A 23,181-nucleotide genomic window follows, 5' to 3' on the forward strand; every position below is an offset into this window, starting at 1 on the left:
AACAATATAACTACCCTGGAAACATACTACATTGGACCTCTAAATCAGTAACCCATGAAACTATCATCATGGGTGATTTTATTGTTGCTTTTGTGACATGCTCCTCTCAAAACTCCACAAATTTTATTAACCTTTATGGACTTTCTCAAACCATCCAATACCCCACAAGAACAGATAAGGCAACAAAAAGGAATCAACCCTTGATTGAATACTACTAAATAGACCTACCCTCTCCTTTCAGTCTAGTTGCCTCCCTGACAGCATGAGTGACCATCAACCAACCTTCCTTATTAGGCATAGGTTTCATCATAACACACAATCAGCTTACCATCTAATAAGAAGCAGAAACATTTTAACACTCCCAATTTCTTATCAGCATTACAAACCTGTAACTTAACGCCTCTAAAGTTTCTTCCCCTAGAATACGCAGTTCAATTCTTTAAAGCTACTGTTTTAAATATCTTGAACATGCATGCACCTCCTAGAACCATTAGAACCAAATCAAAGGCTGCTCCTTGGCTATGTAATGAAACTAGGTCACTACTAATAACTACAGACAAAGCCTGGAATGATTGGCATTTTACCAGGTCCCAAGCATCAAAACAATCATACATAGAGCTTTAGAATAAAGCAAAAAAAAATCAGTAAAACAATATAAAATTAATTTCTGCCAGAATATACAAATGAACCACCAAAATAACCATCAACATTTCTGGGTAGCTATTAAAAATATTCTCCTTACAGGAAAATGCACCACATCCTCCCCATCAACCAATAACACCACTGAAAACAGAGCTACTCAATTCAACAAATATTTCACTGAAACTATACTTGCCTTATGCAATCTTCAAAACTCACCCCATAACACAGAATCACCCATGTCAACCATTAACAACAACTCCCTCACATTTGAACAAGTTTCCATCAACAGCATAAAAAATTGCTTAAGAAACTAAAATCCACAACCCTAGCCACAGAATGACATCAGAATTTCTGCAAATTGCTGCTGATGTAATAACCTACACTATATCCTCCCTTATCAATAAATCTATGTCCATGAATAAAGTCCCATAGATCTGGAAAATCTCTCACATAATACCCCTACACAAAGGCAGTGACTCCACATAATTGACTAATTATCATCCAAAAGCCATAATACCCCCTCTATCCAATATCCTAGAAAGATATGTAGATAAACAAATTATGGGTCACTTACACACACAAACCTATATCTAACACCCAGCATGGCTTTTGCCCCTCTAATAGCACTACTACTGCATTAATCATCATCTTCTTTTGGTTGTTCCCGTTAGGGGTCACCACAGCGGATCACCTGTTTCCATTTCTTCCTGTCCTCTGCATCTTGCTCTGTCACACTGACCACCTGCTTGTCCTCTATCACCACATCCATAAACCTTATCTTAGGCCTTCCTCTTTTCTTGTTACCTGGTAGCTTCATCCTTAGCATCTTTTTCCCAATATACTCATCATCCCTCCTCAGCACATGTCTAAACCAATGTAATCTTGCCTCTCTGGTTTTGACTCCAAACGTTCCAACCTGGGCTGACCCTCTAATATACTTATTTATAATCCTGTCCACCCTCGTCACACCAAGTGCAAATCTTAACATCTTTAACTCTGCCACATCCAGCTCAAACTCCTGCCTTTTTGTCAATGCCACTGTCTCCAACCCATATAACATAGCTGGTCTCACTACCCTCTTGTAGACCTTCCCTTTCACTCTTACAAGTACTCGTCTGTCACAAATCACTCCTGACACTCTTCTCCACCCTGCCTGTACTCTCTTCTTCACCTCTCTTCCACACTCACCGTTACTCTGAACTATTGACCCCAAGTATTTAAACTCATCCACCTTAGCTACCTCTACTCCTTGCATCCTCACCATTATTCTATCCTCCCTCTCATTCACACACATATATTCTGTCTTAGTCCTGCTGACCTTCATTCCTCTTCTCTCTAGAGCATATCTCCATCTCTCCAGGGTCTCCTCCACCTGTTCCCTACTCTCACTACAGATCACAATGTCATCTGCAAACATCATAGTCCACGGAGACTCCTGTCTGATCTTGTCTGTCAACCAGTCCATCACCATTGCAAATAAGAAAGGGCTCAGAGCTGATCCTTGATGTAACCCCACCTCCACCTTAAACGCATCTGTCACTCCCACCGCAGACCTCACCGCTGTCACACTACCCTCGTACATATCCTGTACCACTCTTACATACTTCTCTGACACTCCTGACTTCATCATACAATACCACAACTCCTCTCTAGGCACCCTGTCATATGCTTTCTCTAAGTCAACAAAAAGACAATGCAACTCCTTCTGACATTCTCTGTACTTCTCCATCAACACTCTCAGAGCAAACATCACATCTGTAGTGCTCTTTCCCGGCATGAAACCATACTGCTGTTCACTAATCATCACATTCCTTCTTAACCTAGCTTCCACTACTCTTTCCCATAACTTCATGCTGTGACTGATCAATTTAATCCCTTGGTAGTTACTACAGCTCTGCACATCACCCTTATTCTTAAAAATCGGTACCAAAACACTTTACTCCATTCCTCAGGCATCCTCTCACTTTCTAAGATGTCATTAAACAATCTGGTTAAAAACTCCACTGCCAGTTCACCTAAACACCTCCATGCTTCCACAGGTATGTCATCTGGGCCAACAGCCTTTCCATTATTCATCCTCTTCATAACTATCCTTACTTCCTCCTTGGAAATCCATTGTACTTCATGATTCACTATCCCTACATCATCCAACCTTCTCTCCCTCTCATTCTCTTCATTCATCAACCCCTCAAAGTAATCTTTCCATCTCCTCAACACACTCTCCTCGCTTGTGAGTATGTTTCCTTCATTATCCTTTATCACCTTTACCTGCTGCACATCTTTCCTAGCTCGGTCCCTCTGTCTAGCCAATCGGAACAGGTCCTTTTCTCCCTCCTTAGTGTCTAACCTTTCATACAACTCTTCATATGCCTTATCCTTAGCCTTTGCCACCTCTCTCTTTGCCATGCACCTCATCTCCTTATACTCTACTACTGCATTAATGGCCTTCACTAATATAGTAAACCACCAGAGAAACAATGGGAAATTTGTATCTGCTATTTTTCTTGACCCTTCCAAGGCCTTTGATGTGGTCACACATAGTAAACTTATCCAAGTTCTTTCTGAGTTTAATATCAGTCAACCATCTATCTCTTGGTTGCAAAGCTATTTATCAGGTCAGCAGCAGGCTGTCCAATGGCAAGACAATAGCTCACCTCTTCTTCCCAGTTACAGCAGGAGTTGCCCAAGGTTCCATTCCAGGGCCCCTACTCTTTTTATTTTTTACTAACAATCTACATACTTCTTCTCTTCGTGCTTCTGTTATCCAATATGCTGATGCCTCAACCTTAATCTGTTCTGCCTCCTCCCTACAGGGACTCTGTTCAATTACATAAGATTTCTTTCTCTCAGTTGAAGAATGTCTCACAAACTCCAAGCTAATTCTAAACCCTAACAAAACAAAACTTCTTCTGTTTAACCCAACTAGATCTACTGCTTCAAGCCCTTCCTTCAATGTCATGTCTAAAAATTACATAATTTCCCTTGTAACTCACACTAAACGTCTAGGTGTTGAAATCAACTGTAATATGACATGTGACATCCATATCTCCCAGATCATAAACAAAGCAAATAAAAACTGGGTGCTCTTTACAGAAATAAACAATTCCTTACTAAACAGGCTAAATCCACAGTTGCATGCACCCATCTCATATCTACATTCCCCAATACTCACAAACTTGAGAATGACTGAAATTGCCAAACTCGATTCCTGCTACAATAAAATAACCAGGTTTGCCACAGAGTCTCCTTTCAGGTCACATCATTGTTCGGCTCTTAAACAGCTGAATTGGCTTAAACTTTCTCAACTGCTCCTCCAGAATCAACTAATATTTGCCAACAAAATCCTTCACCAACCTGATAAAACCCCACCCTCCAAAATGTAATACTTCCACACTCAAAGAATAGATCACTCCACCCAAGTAATAGATTACTACTACAGGTAACAAAAGCCAACAGCAGAGCTGGCGATTCCCTGTTCTCCAACTACATATCAGAAACAAATGGAACGCTCTGCCCCATAATATAGTATCCCATTCTTCCTTAACAAAGTTTAAACAAACGCTAAAAACTCATCTGGCAGATACATGGTTATGCTCCTGCACCACTGCTGGTTAATACTTTCTTAATATTTGAAGTTATCTAACCACTTGCATCAACTAATCTACCTAAATACTAACCCCACAATCATGAGACTCCAATTTCTCAACTCCTTGTTCACTCTGCAATACTATATATTAACAAGACTAAGAATTCACAGTGTATAATGTTTATCAGACCTAGATTTAGTATGCAGACTACAACAGGTCTTGTATCATATCCCTTACAGAAAAGTCTATGTATCGTGTTTGCTACCTAAAACCTATCCTGTTGGTCATCTCTACCACAAATCATATAACTCTAAAACTGCATCTTCTGTATATACTGTAACTTGTACATTTCATCAAATGGATCTGCTGTTCACACTTATTGTATAACTGTTCTGTACCTCATATGTTGATATTTGTACATGCTGTTTTTGAACTGTAGTTTTGAATCTTATTTGTATCTTTTATTTTGTATCTTGTATTGAGGAGTTTATCTCCTCAGGCCTCCACTGAAAAAGGACCTGTGCCCAGTTGGACTTTCCCAGTTACCAAATGTAAAATAATAATAAATAATGTATGGTATCCTTTCCATCCTTTAGTAGTTGGGTGTTTCAATTTCATATAGGCCATGGTAGGTCAAACATGAACTAAAAACCCTATGTCTTTGAGAGCAATGTCTGGGAGCAGCAGCTCCTTCAATAAGAGCCTGCTACAGATTCATGTTTACATTTGTTGTGGCAACCCCTAACATTCTTTAAAGTTTTGATATGGCTATATTCCAGCATGTGTTAGAATTTGGTGCTAAAGTGAGTGTTTTGTTGGCACATGTATTTCTGAACATTCATGGATCCCAGTCAGTGTATTCCACTGAACATGTACAATAACAAACATATTTGCATTCTGGTATTGATGAGTGCAGTAGTAATATCATTTCATGTATGCCTTGTTATTATCTTGCATATTGCATACACATATTAGCAAGACGTTAGTGATACACACATAAACACAAGACTTACTTGCAATAATGACTGATACGGTGATCTGCAGATTAACAGTTATGAGTTGTTAAGGTCTAAACTATGAACAAATGAAACTTCAGGGCTCGACAGGTTTGATATAATTTATTAGACAAAACAAAAACCCATGTGTGGGAGAGCATACCCGAGAAAATGTCACCCCAAACAAACAAATTCATAATCTTTTATAGGAAAGCTTCAACGAAGTAATAAATCTTATCAATCATACCATTGCTAGTCATCCAGTAGAAAAATGCTAACTAATATACAGTTCATTATTCCAGCCATTTACTAAATATCTAATGAAGATATTGTGATGAAAGGAGGTACTGCCAGCACAGCTAGCTGGAATTTTTGTAAACAATTATATATCATTTGTGAATATCAAATTGATTTATACAATATGATTGTGTTTCAAATGTATTAGAACTGTATGTCCTGTGTATATCAAACTGATTTGTATAGACATTTGTGTTGAAATGGTAATTGCAAAATGCTTGTGTTTGAAATGTATGCACAGTGTTCATTACTGGAGAGAACAAAAATGTACATGAACTATTGTAACTGTTTAAATGTATATGTTTTAACAGAAGAAACTGGAAGGTTAACCTCAGTCCAGAAAACTTTAGAAAAATATCTGAAATTAAATTACTTTATAGGCTAGACCATAAAGATATAATCTCACATGTTTCAAGGCAGCCAGAGAAACAAAAGTCTATACTAGGAAGCTTTCTGTATTGTCTTTGGGGAGAACTAATTACTAGTTTTGAGGTGTAGAGGAATGCAATTGTTTAATGACTTCCAGCACCTGCCAAAGATCTGAGCAAAAGCTCTTGTGAGTGTATTTTTATAGGTAGGTGCTAAGTCCTACCAGCTTCCAGCAATGAGGAGTTTGCATGGTAACTAGAAATCTGATGACAAGAAATTATGTCATTCTGCAAACTATCCCAGCAACAATATTTTAGATATTATTTTGAGAAGTCTCTTAGTGAGGCAGAGCATTCTGTATTCTGTCTTAGATCTGGCAACAGGAAGAGCCATTCACCACATCATCTGCCTTGCTCTAATTAAGTTATTAGGGAATAGTAACTTTTTTAGATACAGTCAGGAATATAGTGAAGCTTAGTTTAGATATTGTTTTCCTTTATTTGTTTGAGACTGTCCTGCAATGTTGTTTTAAATATTAAAGTTGATTTTAAACTCTGATGTCACTGTGAATATATACTTAGCATTTTCTTGTTCTTTTATTCTTTATTATTAAATATATTTAAATCTTTCATTGTGGCTGATCTTTGTAGAGATATTTAAGTTTTGGAGTACTTGCAGATTTATTTAGTGGCACTGTGTGGGCCACTCCTAATAGCCTTGTTCTTGGTCAAACTACCATTTGTATTAATATTACTATTACACAGTAAGTTTGGACACCCTTTGTCAAGGGCCTTAGAGTAGCTAATAAGGAGGTGTCTGATGCCAGTAGCTGGAGAGGGGTTCTGGTTGCAGTGGTAACTATCTTTTAGTCTGAGCAGAAGGGTCATAGCTAGTAAACCTGTGCCAGCCTTTCTCAGGTGTGTGTGTGTGTGTGTGTGTGTGTGTGTGTGTGTGTGTGTGTGTGTGTGTGTGTGTGTGTGTGTGTGTGTGTGTGTGTGTGTGTATGTGTGTGTGTGTGTCTGTGTGTGTGTATAAAACAAATCTCCAAGAGTGTGTGTGTGTGTGTGTGTCAGCTACTTGGGGAGGGACACGAAGCACTGGTTGGACAGAGAGAGTGTTGGACGACTTGACTTGGAACCCTGGCTAAGGACTGAAGCCTATAGCTGTGCAAGTGAGGGAGTTTTATTGGGGATCTGGAGAAAGAGGGAAAAAATAGCCCTGGACTGACTGTGGTCTCTGTGTGCTCTTAAGGAAAATTGCACTTGATGCAGAGAGCTGCATCTGGAAATACTGTGCGTGTACCTGTCATCCACCCAGTGAACACTCCCCACAGCTGCCAGTGGTGAGGATTGAGGCTCCTAGATTACTGATCCAGTGGTAGGCCATCACACATACTTCACAGTTTAATTATAGATTCTTTATTTTCTTGTTTTTATTTATAACATTTTGCTGAGTATGAGAATGTTTTCTTCTACCATGTGATCATGTGATTTAGGAAGAATGCTGACTCAAGAACTGGAAATAAAATACAACATTGTATGAAATAGTTAATTCTATCACATGGAATAGTAGGAAGAATGCTGCCTCTGGAGCAAGAAGTAATAACACAACGGTTTTATTTTTCCATGTTTCTACTCATGGTACTATGACACATACACTAATCTTCTGAATACATATGCAATTTCATTTTATCCCTTTACAGAGTGCATGGGTGACACTTCACTGTTTGACAGCTGTCACTATCACCTAAGATCTTTCTGTTCAATCCAGGGAACAGCAACTTTGTGATTGCCATTGTATACAATTCCTTTACTTGTGAGTTTTTAGGAATATGAAAGACTAAGTCCCTTTTTGACTTCACTTGTGACAGAATTGCTGTGTAACATATAATTTAGTACAGCATGACTTCCACACCAGTAATGTGTACACTGCATAAAGTATTACACACATGGACAATATGCTTCTGAATTATATAGTAAATTACTCCTGCTACCTTCACCAATGTGGGACGGTTGGCACTGAGCAGGAAACCAAAATAACAGTAAATGACAGCACCTCCTATAGAAAAAACAGTAAGAATTTGACTTGTATATTCACATGGTACTCGTAGTACTAATATGCTTGTCTCCACTGCATGACAGAATGCAATACTGATAAGTATATGTTGAGACACTTATTATTATAAGTATATCCATCTCCATGGATTCATGTAATCCTGAGAGGATGTTTCAGTATGTTGTGAAATATAATCCTTGATCATGTTTGTTTCATAAAGTGCATTGCCCATTGTACTATACATGTGTCACTCAACTTTGATATAATGTTTTCTGCAGCATGAGCAGTTAGTGCACAAGTCTAAATAGACTGAGGTAGGCAACAGTTCAAATCCAGTAAAGTGTGCACAAAAGCAACTGGTAACAGTCCAGACTGGCTTACTCAACAAATATGAAATGTGCAGTTCTATTCAGGGGTAACATTTACACATGGGGAGGGTATTGATCTATCAAGTGTGGCACTATCTTTTCACAGTGGCCATGTGCATTTTAACATACTGCTTAACTTAACACAAATCTGTGCTGTATGATGACTGTGACATCAGCAATTATCACACATCTAGTGAGACTATATCCTCAAGTAGGCAGGTGTTTGACTCTACCAGTAAGTAGTCAGTAGAATTTATATATTAGCAAATGAAAGGGAAATGGAATGTTTTACTTAACAGTTCTACAGATAGAGGGTTTTGGTTCCTTTGACTGTTTGTACTGCCTTTGAGGCATATGCATTCCAACCGAATGTTCAAATTATCCCTTCAACTGTGTGCCTTCTGTCAACTGTGTTATGAAGTCTTGTGTGATGTCATCAGGTGTGCTGCACAGATCCACAGATGGTGAGTTGCATAGTCAGGTAGTCACAACCAGTAGTGTGTACCTTGTCCGAGTCTGTAGAGATAAAAAATATTGGAGACATGCTGGAATGATTTATTCAACATAAGTGATGTCATATACTTTATGTTTTTTTGATGGGTGACTGATACCTTTTATATGTTCCATTGAGTGATTTCTGGAAAAAAGAAACATTGATATTCAATGGTTGGAAAGGATAACTTTCATTTCTAGTTCTCAGGATACACCTGTTCAGAATTTCCATTGGGCTGTATACCTCTGCTGACTGCTGGGCAATGGATCTTACAGTGAAAGCATGGAGGATAACAAGAGTGAAACAGGTGTGAGTACAAATGTAAAATTCTGCCAGTTCTTGCATTTTCACAGATTACTGTATCCCTGATGTGCTTTTCTAGATGTCTGTAAGGTACACTGGGCATTGTGATCGAAAAAGTTACTGTTGTCTGTTGCACAATGATAAATTCCTGTGTCATTTTCCAATTATGTAGCCATACAAACTTCAAATGTGTAGTTCCACATAAGTGGTGTAGCAATCATTTTGTGTTGGCATTTGCAAATATTCTTCATGTTATTGTGACTTAGGATGGCAGCCTTTCCAGTCCTATGTGATATACATTGAAACGGTGTCTGAAAGACTTGTTGCTAGGCAAGTTGACTTATTGCACAAATATGTTGTGCTACATTCTCCTTGGATATAAGGGTTGTTATGCCCACTTTTACCCATGGACATATACTGTACCAAACGTAGTTGCTTATGACCATCTTCCATATACGTGATTTGTGACAAGAGTTCCATCACAGTGCAAGTTTGATGACATGTCCCACATATCCTGTGCACATACCTCTCAACTGTTATGATTTTCACAACTTATCCAGTTTATGTATCATAATACAAGATATATTGCTTCACCCAATATGTGTGGTTGTATCATATCAATGAAGATTGCAGTCACTAATGAATAATTGTTCTGTATCTCAAGACATACCTTCATAACATGCATGCTACTGCTACAAATGCCACAAATGTTACTGTATCCACTTTCCAAACTTCTAGGAGCAGCACATGCAAGTTTTCCCTAAATTTGTGCATTTGTTCACCAATTATATTTGTGTATGTTTGGTATTTGTGTACTGGATCTTTGAGAAATGTGCATATGTAAAATTCAAAGATTTAATGCCATATTGTCCTACAACACTTTTTTATAATGAATATTTAGTCACCACTTGTTAATGTAAATCACATTGCCTGTAATGTTCAACACGTTCATAATTTCACTCAGTGATCTGTACAACAGTATCCATCTTCATTGCCTATTTGTTGCTAGGCTTTCCCTTGCTCACTTATCCCAGATTTACTCATCTAATGTTGGTGATTGCACATGCACACATTTCTGACTCTCTGGTTCACCATGTGCACTCATTTGTTTACATCGTGCACATACAGCTGGCCATGCAATTGTTCATCATGAGGTGAGCATGAGTCTGTGCTGTCGGCTTAAGGTGAGACTCCTTGTCATGATATGTGCACTGGGTTCTTGCAGATTTGATTAGTAAAGCTGTTCATCACAGTAACATGACCAATTGTGTTAGCTTCTGCATAATATGTACACAATCTTAATGGATCCCTGGGCATATGTTTCACAAAATAGCCTAAATGGTTTCAAAACTAAAATAATTTTTCCTAATTTCTACATAGTAAGCTAAAGAAATTTGTATTTTAACAGCAAAAACACTGCACATCTATCCATTTTCCCAAACCTTACATCCAAATCATTAGCTACTATATAGTCTTGGTAAATATCCTTGAAGACGCATTAACAATTTGGTCTAATAAATGCTTCCAAATTAAAAATAGAAATTCTTAAATTTCAGACTCTAATTTAAATAGATCAATCTTTGTATAAACATTTTTATATGTCATCTAAATAGTTTGATGTACTAAATTAATTTCCTTTCTGAATAACTTGATATGCTTTCCCTTTCTATACATAAAGTGCATTTCTGTGTCTATTACAAGTGCCCGAGTCCTAGGTGCTTGAAAACAATTGCCTCACAGCCAGGACTCAAGTGTCTTGCAACTTGCATGAGCTGCTGCTCTTGCATGATCTAGATGTTATGCTCAAACAAGGTGCAGTAGCCATTTGGAGAGAGTGAAGCTGCCATACCTTGCTTGGACACATTTGAATGTGAGCAAGGTAAGTGTGGAACCTGTGAGGAGATAGTAGGAGTGATGAATGTGCAGTTTAGGTCTTCAGGCAGTGGTCAAGAAGATGATTTAGGCTTAGGGAGCATGAGGTGCTTTAACGGATTAGGAGAGGATTTTAGGCTTAGGGAGCCACTGGGAAGCTTAGGTTTAGGGAGCCCAAGGAGATTTTTAGGTTTAGAAAGTAGGACGGGAGTTTTGGAAAAGGGAACAGGGCAGATTCTAAAGTTTAGGGAATAGCTGGGGACTTTAGGCTTGGGAGCAGTGAAATTTTAGATTTAGGGACTGATTGGTAACTGTAAATTTAAGGAGGGTGGAAAAGAATTGTACATTTAAGGAGTGATCAGGGAGTTTAGCTTTAGGGGAGTAGAGTTTTATGTTTAAGGAGTGATCAGGGATTTTGGATTTGTGGCATGATGAAGTTTTAGGTTTAGGGAGATATAAAGGACTTTAGGTTTAAAGGGGGAATAGCGTTTGAGGTTTAGGGAGTGACTGGAGAGTTCAGGTGTGGGGAGGTGAACTGAAATTTAAGGTTAGGGAGCAGCCAGGGAATTTAGTGTTAAGGAACAGGAGGGGAGTTTTTCAGGTAGGGTTAGGGAGCAAGGATTATGGTTGGGACTGGAGACTGAATGGGAGCTTTAAGGTTAAAGTCTGGGCTCTAGTAGGGCTTTTCAGGTCAGTAAAGTTTTGTGGTGAGAGGGTTAGGTAATTAGAAAGGACTGGGCTAATGAGAGTTAATGCAATTGCCACTTAGAATAAGTGGAATTGAGCAAGCTAATGACACTTGATTACTTGTAGTAGACCCGTATGTTTGCCTACACATGTTGTATTGTTTTATATTACCTGAACACTTATTTAATTTCTTAAAATTTGTTATTAAATTTCACTCTGTTTTTCCAACCAGACTCAGTCAAAGGTGCTCATTCACTTAGTTTATTATTTGAAACCATTTACAGATTAGACAGTTGTTAACTCTGATTAATCATATAGTTAAATATAAATGTAATTATACGTTAAGTGCTGCATGTATTTTAATTTTCGTAATAGAGCTGAATAATTCATTAGGTGCTTTTGTTTCCCTATGAAATATACATCTTAACATAAACAGTGAATTTCTGAAATAGCAATTAATCCTTCTTAAGAAATGCAAGAAATGCCCTAACCCTTTCAGATACGACTTGTATAACAAATCTACACCAATCTGTACTTCTGCTTGTGGGTAAACTGATATTACATTAAAATTCCATTCATAACTCAAGTGTAGCCTCTAACCAAAGCATATGTATCTTTTAAAACATATTATGTATTTTAGTAACTTTGGATGAGAAAAAGTCATGCTCAAAATGTCATTTTCATTGCAACTTCTTCCCTACTAAGAGAGATTGAAGGCATGAATTATCTGTCTATCTATCTATGTATCTATGTATCTATGTATCTATCTATCCATCTATCTATCTATCTATCTATCTATCTATCTATCTATCTATCTATCTATCTATCTATCTGTCTGTCCATCTATCTATATATCTACCTACTTATTACTGCAACATAAATCATTTTTTATCATAATAACAAATCCATTCCTTTTTGATGAATATTCCTAGTGATCATAGCTAAGACAAGCTGTAAGATACAGTGGAGCATGGTGATAGATTCCTAAAAATGAGTGTGACAGCATTTGCCCTTTGACCTTTCATATCTGGCAGTTCTTACCATTGGCCTTTTTTTCAGTTCTGGGTTGCTACTGAAATAGTTGAATGTTTTATCACTGTGTTGGCCTGTGGTGGCCTATGCCTACTGCTGAATGATCTTCCTTCTACTGGAATGACAGCAAATGTTAAAACCCAGATTAAATCCATGCTTACCTTTGCACTTCATCCTTCATTAATAAAGAGCTTTAAAAGAGTCAAAGCCAGTCTGAATCCAAATGTATCACTTCATGAGCTATATCTTAATGAACTCAACCTTGTCAAACTTAAGTAAGTTTTTTTTTTTTTTGGGGGGGGGGTAGTCAATCAGGTAGTTTATACTTCAAGATATTAAAGGCCTATGTATATCTGCAGACTAAAAGTATATCTAGCAGGAAGAATGTAGCTTGCCATTATATCATTAGTGACCTGTGTGTGAGTGTGTGTGTGTGTGTGTGTGTGTGTGTGTGTGTGTGTGTGTGTGTGTGTGTGTGTGTGTGTGTGTGTGTGTGTATATATATATATATATATATATATATATATATATATATATATATATATATATATATATATATATGTAGAGAGAGAGAGAGAGAGAGATGTATGCATATATGTATATTAGAGTTAGTGCAGGCTATGTACAAGGACCCAATGACTCAAGTACAAACAGTATACGGCCTCACAGAGGGGTTCCCAGTGGGAGTGTGTGTACACAAGGGTTCAGCCCTAATCCCACTGCTGTTCGTACTGGTGATGGACTACACTAGCAAACAGGTTGCAGGGGACAGATCAACAAAGTTGCTGTATGCAGATGATGTGGCATTATAGGCAGACTCTGAGAAAGAACTCCAACAAAGTATAGTGCAATGGAATGCAAAACTGAAGGCACATGAGATGAAACTAAGCACAGATAAGACAGTGGTAATGGCAGCAAACTGGGGAAATCAGAAGAAGGTGAGAATTGAGAAGGGAAGATAGTGCAACAGGTAAACCACTTCACGTATCTGGGAGGGGTGGTTCAGGAGAAGGGAAGTCTGAATGAAGAATTCAAAGCTAGAATCAGAGAGGCTGCAACCAACTGGCATATAGTGCCAGGTGTAGTCTATGACAGAAGAATGCCAACGATGCTGAAAAGTAAGGTGTGCAAAACAGTGGTGTGACCAGTACAACTGTATGGTACAGAAATCTGGGCAGTAAAGGCAGAACAGATGAAGAAACTTAAGGTGGTGGAAAGGAAGTGCCTGAGAAGGGTGGTAGGATGCACTCTGTGGAATAGACGAAGAAATGAGGACATAAGAGCAGAAGACAAAGTAGCTTCAACTGCAGAAAAGATAAAAGAGAACAGATTATTGGATTGGAGACATGTAGAAAGGCAGAAGACAATCTGTTGAAGAAGAATTGGGACAGACAGGAAGAAGGTAAGAGGAAACAAGGATGCCCAGCAAAGAGATGGATTGATTGTGTGAAAGAAGACCTGTGACAGTCAGGCATGAGTGTCGAAGAAGTCAGAAGTGTGGTACTGCTTCAAGAGAGATGGCAACAATTAACATGATTCCCCGACCCCATGTAGAAAATGGGAAAAAGGGGGATGATGATGATGATGATAATGATGATATAGATATTTATATATATATATATATATATATATATATATATATATATATATATGTGTGTGTGTGTGTGTGCGTATGTATATGCTTTAATAACTGTTATCTTCTCATCTATTTTGAGGATGGAGGGATAGTCAATCAGTGAGTTTATAAATCAAAATATTAAAGCCTATGTACCTCTATAAACTAAAATTATAACTTGCAGGCAGAGTTCAGCAGCCACAAATAAGTACAAGATTATAACATTAATAACTGTTATCTTGGCCGAAGGAGGAGAAGAGGGGGAAGGCATGGCCGAAGGCTGGAAGAGATGAGAAAGGCTAGGACTGTGGTAGTGAGGGTCAGAACTTTGAATGTTGGCAGTATGACTGATATAGGGAGGAACAGTATGCTAAGAGTGTTTTGGAGGTGAAAAGAGTGTCGGATAGAGTGATGTTTATGAAGCTGGAAATTGATGGTGTAATGATGAATGTTGTTAGTGCATATGCTCCACAAGTTGGATGTGTGATGGATGAGAAAGAAAAATTTTGGAGTAAGTTGGATGAAGTGGTGATGACTGTACCCAAGGGTGAGAGAGTGGTGATTGGAGTAGATTTCAATGGGCATGTTGGTGAAGGGAACAGAGGGGATGAAGAAGTGATGGGTAGATATGGTGTTAAGCAAAGGAATGCAGAAGGTCAGATGGTAGTGATTTTTGCAAAAAAGGATGGACATGGCTGTGGTGAATACGTATTTTAAAAAAAGGGAGGAGCATAGGGTGACATACAAGAGTGGAGGAAGATGCACACAGGTGGATTATATCTTATGTAGAAGGGCCAGTTTGAAGGAGATTGGAGACTGTAAAGTGGTGACCAGGGAAAGTGTAGTTAGGCAGCATAAGATGGTGGTTTGTAGGATGACGTTTTGGTACCGGTTTTTAAGAATAAGGGTGATGTGCAGAGCTGTAGAAACTACAGAGGGATTAAACTGATCAGTCCTAGCATGAAGTTATGGGAAAGAAGAGGAGGAGGAGTGTGAGGGCAGCATCAAGGATCAAATGGTGGAAATTGAAAATTGTGAGGTGGAGTTCAGGGAAGAGTTAAGACAGGCACTGGGTGGCAGTGAAGAATTACCAAATAGCTGGGTAACTACAGCAGAGCTAGTAAGGGAGATGGCTAGACAGGTGCTTGGTATGACATCTGGACAGAGGAAGGACGACAAGGAGACATGGTGGTGGAATGAAGATGTACAGCAGAGTATACAGAGAAAGAGGTTGGCAAAGAAGTGGGATTATCAGAGAGATGAAGAAAGTAGACAGGAGTATAACGAGATGATGTGCATGGCAAAGAGAGAGGTGGTGAAGGCTAAGGATAAGGCATATGAAGAGTTGTATGAAAGGTTGGACACTAAGTAGGGAGAAAAGGACCTGCACTCATTGGCTAGACAGGGGGACCGAGCTAGGAAAGATGTGCAGCAGGTAAAGGTGATAAAGGATAATGAGGGAAACATACTCACAATCAAGGAGAGTGTGTTGAGCAGATGGAAAGAGTACTTTGAGGGATTGATGAATGAAGAGAATGAGAGGGAGAGAAGGTTGGATGATATGGGGATAGTGAATCATGAAGTGCAATTGATGAAGGGGATGAAGACTGTTAAGGCTGTTGGTCCAGATGACATACCTGTGGAAGCATGAAGGTGTTTAGGTGAAATGGCAGTGGAGTTTCTAACCAGATTGTTTAATGAAATCTTGAAAAGTGAGAGGATGCCTGAGGAATGCAGGAAAAAGTGTTTTGCTACCGATTTTTAAGAATAAGGGTGATGTGCAGAGCTGTAGAAACTACAGATGGATTAAATTGATCAGTCGCAGCATGAAGTTATGGGAAAGAGTAGTGGAAGCTAGGTTAAGATGGGATGTGATGATTAGTAATCAGCAGTATGGCTTCATGCCGGGAAAGAGCACTACAGATGCGATGTTTGCTCTGAGAGTATTGATGGAGAAGTACAGAGAAGGTCAGAAGGATTTGCATTGTGTTTTTGTAGACTTAGAGAAAGCATATGACAGGGTGCCTAGAGAGGAGTTGTGGTATTGTATGAGGAAGTTGGGAGTATCAGAGAAGTATGTAAGAGTGGTACAGGATATGTACGAGGGTAGTGTGACAGCGGTGAGGTCTGCAGTGGGAGTGATGGATGCTTTTAAGGTGGAGGTGGGATTACATCAAGGATCAACTCTGAGCCCTTTCTTATTTGTAATGGTGATGGACAGGTTGACAGATGAGATCAAACAGGAGTCCCTGTGGATTTTGATGTTTGCAGATGACATTGTGATCTGGAGTGAGAGTAGGAAACAGGTGGAGGAGACCCTGGAGAGATGGAGATATGCTCTAGAGAGAAGAGGAATGAAGGTCAGCAGGACTAAGACAGAATATATGTGTGTGAATGAGAGGGAGGATAGAGGAATGGTGAGGATGCAAGGAGTAGAGCTTGTGAAGGTGGATGAGTTTAAATACTTGGGATCAATAGTTTAGAGTAATGGTGAGTGTGGAAGAGAGATAAAGAAGAGAGTACAGGCAGGATGGATTGGGTGGAGAAGAGTGTCAGGAGTGATTTGTGACAGATGAGTACCAGTAAGAGTGAAAGGGAAGGTCTACATGATGGTAGTGAGACCAGCTATGTTATATGGATTGGAGACAGTGGCATTGACAAAAAGGCAGGAGTTAGAGCTGGATGTGGCAGAGTTAAAGATGTTAAGATTTGCACTGGGTGTGATGAGGGTGGACAGGATTAGAAATAAGTATATTAGAGGGTCAGCCCAGGTTGGAAGGTTTGGAGACAAAGCCAGACATGTAAGATTACATTGGTTTGGACATGTGCTGAGGAGGGATGCTGAGTATATTGGGAAAAAGATGCTAAGGCTGAAGCTACCAGGTAACAGGAAATGAGGAAGTCCTAAGATAAGGTTTATGGATATGGTGAGAGTGGACATGCAGGTGGTTGGTGTGACAGAGCAAGATGCAGAGGACAGGAAGAAATGGAAACAGATGATCCGCTGTGGTGATCCCTAACAGGAACAGCTGAAAGAAGACGATGATGATCTTTTCATAAAAAACACACCATCCCATGAAACACAATAAACTATAAACAAGTATATATGGATGGTTTAACACAGTTGGTGCTTTTAGTGGAGGCTTTTAAATCATCAAAAGGCCAAAAAATAATTGTTTCAATGTGGGCATTACTTGCATATTTTTAATCATGAGTACCATCTCTCACAAGCATGCAGTACATAAAGTAATGCGTTTTACTTTCAGTTACTATTATGCAAAGCAAATCATTGTATAGTACTTTAAGCTACAGAATCTGTCTTATTGTAACATTATATACTGTGACACTTCTATCATTTGATGTCATTGGCTTCTTAAACATATATTGTTCACTGAGCAGTGCATATTCCCCTTTATAGATTTTAGCTGAAAAGAAATTGCAAAATGAATTTCCAAAGAATGCCTAATTCAAAGATCACTCTTGTCCTTAAGTTTATTTTGTTTTTATTCTTTCTTCTGTTGTCTGTGTAGTCCCACTAGGCTAGTAGCATTCTTTTAAGGTGGCATTTATACTACTAGGAGAAATTTAGCCAGGGTTCTCCTATTCTTTTCAATGGGTATTGTGGGATATTTTACATCCACCTGAGCTGCCAAAATTCATGTAGATGATACTTTGATTTAACATCTCATCTGAAGGATGACACACTCAGGATGCTCAGCATCATATGTTGTACTGCAGGGTCAGCAACCAGTCTACCTGGTGTAGAAATAAAACCTACAGCCTTTTGCACCAAAGCCAGATGTGCTACCTTTGTGCCACTGACACGTTTTGCATTTCTCCAACTGAAACAAAGCAAGGATGTGATTCAACATCCCCAGTTACAAATCAAAAATGTATTCTGCAATTCACATAATAAGCATATCACATCAAGAAGTGTATGCAGTACAGACAACTAATTAATTATGCACAGTATATAAGGAAAGGGATAGCTTCAACTGAACTAATTAACAAAAATGTAGTCTGTCTGACAGCAACTTAAATCTTACAGACAGACACAGGTGCAAGGACAGTATGTTCAGTGTCATCTAATAAAGGGAAAGCTATCCATTACAAAAAAAAAAACAAGTATAATTGAGACTATGCAATCAGCCACAAAGTAATTTTACCCCTGTGCAAGTCTAGCAAAACTGATTCTATATTCATGGCAATAAGCATCAGGGGACTTTTAACTAATTTCAGTATTCCCTGTTATAGTATATTAAGATTCCTTTGAAGTATTTGCAATTATGTAAATTTCTTGCCTATACAGTTTCCAACTAGTAAGAAAAAAAAATCTCTGCTAAACTGGTATGTACAATTTACTTATTTATTTGCTCTTTGGCTGTGGGCGGCCACGGTGGTGCAGTGGTTAGCATTGCCGCCTCACAGCAAGAGGTTCTCCGGTTCGATCCTCGGCTGGGGTGCCTTCTGTGCGGAGTCTGCATGTCCTCCCTGTGGTCGCGTGGGTTTCCTCCGGGTGCTCCGGTTTCCTCCCACATCCCAAAGACATGCTGCAGGTGGATTGGACACTCTAAATTGGCCCTAGGTGTGCATGTGAGTGTGCCTTCTGTGGAAGGTTGGGCGCCGGGCTGGCAACTCGACACCGTAAAACTCCACTGCCATTCAATGTGCGGACAGGTGATCCGCTGTGGCGACCCCTAACTGGGATAAAGCCGAAAGAAGAAGAAGATTTGCTCTTTGGCTGAAAGAAGAAGAAAAGTAAAAATAATAAAATAAACTCTACCTTTCTGGGAAATCTGGCTAAATGCTGAAGTGCTCAGCATAAGAAAAGGTCTGGTGTAAGCCAATGACGGAGGGAAGTGATGGGGAGGATTTCAGACAGGATTGGATACACTGTTACAGATATAACATTAAGAGCCAGGTGGCACACATTGTAACCTGGACAAAACATAAACAAACTGTGCATCTTTTTTTTTTCTCAGCTGTATATATCCCTTTAAAAAAATACAGGAATAGTCTTTATTGTTTGCTGATTTGCAATGTCACTTGTAAGATTTGGTACTCAAGAATCTGACAGTTCATCCTATTTTCTTGAATTATGCAATGCTAGCAGCCTTTAAGTTAATACTTAATCAGTATATTTATATTATTTATTAACTCATTAGGTACACTGATCTGAAATCAGTGCAGTTAACGCGGCTGTTGCAGCTGCTAGCCATTTTTCATAGTTGGACATATTTTTCTCTGTAGCAGTTTTCACTCTTCCCACCTGATCATTCAATCATTCACTGTTCCCTTTGCTTCTCCTCTTTCACTGGATCTTCCAGATCCAATTAGCTACCCCCAGGATTAACTCTGATCCATGTTTTGAGATATTGAGAAGATACAGGCTTCTTTGGGGAAGTGGCATTCTGCTTTCAAGAAGTGTTTTTTTTTCCTAACTGCCTGCCAAACCCATGCACCTGTACCATCCCGGGGGAAAGTGTGCAATAGGCAATAGTGGCCTATCATTCATGCAGACATGTAAGAATCAGTCACAACCCTGACCCCCCCCCACACGTAAGTGCATGTGCCTACACCCCAGGACGGATATCCACCTTCCCTAGCTGAGCTGCTAATCACCTGAGCTGCTTTTTTAAACTAAAGTTACGTGGGACATAGTCAGGACTTTATCTTGTTTGCCATCAGTACGTGCAGTTTTCCAGTTTTTAGAGAACATACTTCAAACATTTTCTCTATGCAGTGAAATATCTACTTAATGCTATTCTTTACTTTGTTAATCACTGGAGAAAAGTTATTATATTACAAAAAAAAATGTGACATCAGATTACAGAATTACAAGAAGTATATGTTTAGTTCCTGCATTGTGTTCTGCTTGAGATAAGTATTTGTGGACAAAGATAGAAGGATGACATTTGGATGTTGTAGATGACACCATTGAACAGATCAGCACATGCTTAAGTTTTACTGCTGCAAAGTGTTTTCCTGGGTCAGCTGTAGACTAGACTGAGCTCCTTTATGTTGCATGTTCAAGGACTGCAAGTGTTCATTTCAAAACTGTGAAAGTTTAAGTACAATAAGAAGGAATATGCATAAAGTCTGGAATTGCTGTATCCTGGGGAATTCCCTTTTCTCTGATGAGCAGGGATCTCTATCAGATCAGTAGCATTGAGTTACAGCACCTCACATTAGAGGATGCAGGAGCCTTGCCCTTGGAAAACATGTTTTTAATGTGTAACAGTGAGTTTGGCACTTTGCTGTTATTTTGGAACACTCACCTTTATTTTCAATGATTTGAAGCTTGAATAACTGAGAACCAAACTACCAGTTGGTTATGTAGAGCAGATGGGAAATGCATACAATCAGAATGAGAAACAACAAGGTAACCATTTCAACTGTCAGAATCAACTAGAATGAGTCTCATAATGCAGAGACTGAATGGCTGAAAGAACAACCTTACATATACTAAGTCTGAGATGCCATTTCTTGGAATATTCTCTTTTCTCCAAGGTATGGCAAGCTCGGAGTTGGAATGTATAAGTTTGGGGAGTGTTGGGGGTACAGGGGGGCTTGCCTCCTCCTGTAAAAAAAAAAAAGTTTAAAGGAGAAGAACAATTTTTGAGATTTATTCTTGTGTGTTTCTGGACATTTTTTGGTTTGTTGGCATTCTGCATTTCAAGTATTGACATTTCAATAGGAGCCAAGCAACAAACCTGTGTAATCCTGATCCGAGTTTCTATAATTGTTAACTTAGTAGAAATGGGTGTATATCATAACTTTTTAAGTCATAACCTGGACTACAGTGGCAAGTGCAAAATCAGCACATGTAGACTAAGGTTTGTAGAATGTGAGAAGAAATTGAAGTGCAAGAAGAAAAGATGACGTAGACTTGTTAACCTAGTTATAGTTGACAAGTTAGTTACTGGAGTTGCACTGCATCTTGTTGATAACTAGTAAACTTCTCTAATTCATATTTATTGACATTTTTGCTAGTATGTGATGTCTATTGGCTGGTATTGCTATTGGACACCATGTTGTATTCTGTCAAAACACTCAACTAAAAAGTGGTGCTGAAATTGTGGTATTCATATCTTTTTTTGATGAATCAGTTTAGTTTGTGAATTAGTCATTTAGAGTTGAGAGGTTGTTTCATTCAGACAGCAGAAACCTTTAATCAGAATTCTGTACTGACTTTATATTTTTTCTACTTAATGCTTGCGAATGAATTGGATCTATACCAGACTTTTGTCCATTTCATTTTCTTTCCTTGATGTTCACACATCGGGCATCTCAATGCGTAGTTTTATTTATTTTATTTTGATTTGGTAGCCAGGTAGTGGGGCTGATCCATGGACCCCTTTCATCAACAAATGCAATAAAAAATACAGTATCTCTTTGTGTGTGTGTGCACGATATATATATATATATATACACCTATATTTAAGGGTATACTTCATTTATTTAACATTTGTTGACCAGGAAAGTCCGACTCGGTTCCACAGATCCTGTTTTCAGCAGAGGCCTGGGGAGAAATGCTCCAGATGCATGTCTTTAGAATGTGGGAGGAAACCAGAGTACCTGGAGGAAACCCATGCAAATGCAGTGAGAACATGCAAACTCTGTACAGAAGGCACCCCGGCCGAGAATCGAACCAGAGAACCTCTTGCTGTGAGGTGACAGCATTAACCACTGTACCACTGTGCCGCCCCGCACTTCACATGACTGAAACTCAAAATACTGAATTTCATTTGACTGAGATCACAATACCTAATTTTCAAAACACTGAAAACTCATTTAACTGAGTGTCATTACACTGAAAGCTTACAGTGCTTAATTTCAAAATACTGAATTTGAAGCCATAGATGTGATATGTGCTTCCCTTCACCTATGACTTATTGTGATAAAAAAAATTGCTGTAACTTAAAGTGCCAGCTGTCAGCATACCGACAGTAGTATAGAAAGTAGTGTTGTAGTGTTTCTAAATGTGGGTATGTCTCTTTACATTTTTATGTGAAGTATCTAAAGTAATATGGCGAATGTTCTTTGAATTCCTGGCAGTAGTGGCAGTGTGTACAGTACTGTAAGGCAAGTAAAAAATATATGCCCTTTCCCCCACTGTAGTGTGATCCTGGAGTTAGTATATATAGTTGGGGGTGTGGGATGTGGGGGTGTAGCCCCCCACCCAGTTTGGTTTTATATCATCCAGTTTCTGTTAAGAGGGTAAGTAAGTAGTTTTTTAAGTTTTGGAAAGAGTTAATCATTGGTCTTGTATGTGTGCATGTCTATGGCTAAAAAATTCAGTATTTTGAAATTCAGCATTGTAAGCTTTCAATATAATGAAACTCAGTCAAATGAGTTTTCAGTATTTTGAAAATTACGTATTGTGGTCTCAGTCAAATGAAATTCAGTATTTTGAGTTTTGAGTCATGTGAAGTAGATCCATATTTATATGTGTGTGTTGCCTACCATAGAGTCATTTATAGTTAAATCAACAGCTGTATTGTTAACACACTTGGTCAACATACACAGATGGTCCCTGGAGTAGGGAGATATGCCCTTTTTCCAGGGATTTTGTGTGATCTTGGAGTTACTATATATAATTAACAGGTGGTGTGGGTTTGCATGGGAGGCTTGCTTCACTGCAAAAAACACCCTGTTTCATTTTACATGTCCTGAGGATTAGCCTTGGAGCTTGTGCAGTAGTATGTCAAGGTGCTGTTACTGACATTAATATGCCGACATTAATCATGTCAAAATATGCATGGCTCGACAAGTAATAGTGTATACACACACACACACACACACACACACACACACACACACACACACACACACACACACACACACACACACACTCACATAGTGT

Source organism: Protopterus annectens, chromosome 3.part1 (assembly GCF_019279795.1).
Source record: "Protopterus annectens isolate FY-2018-M chromosome 3.part1, PAN1.0, whole genome shotgun sequence".
Lineage (NCBI taxonomy): Eukaryota > Metazoa > Chordata > Ceratodontiformes > Protopteridae > Protopterus > Protopterus annectens.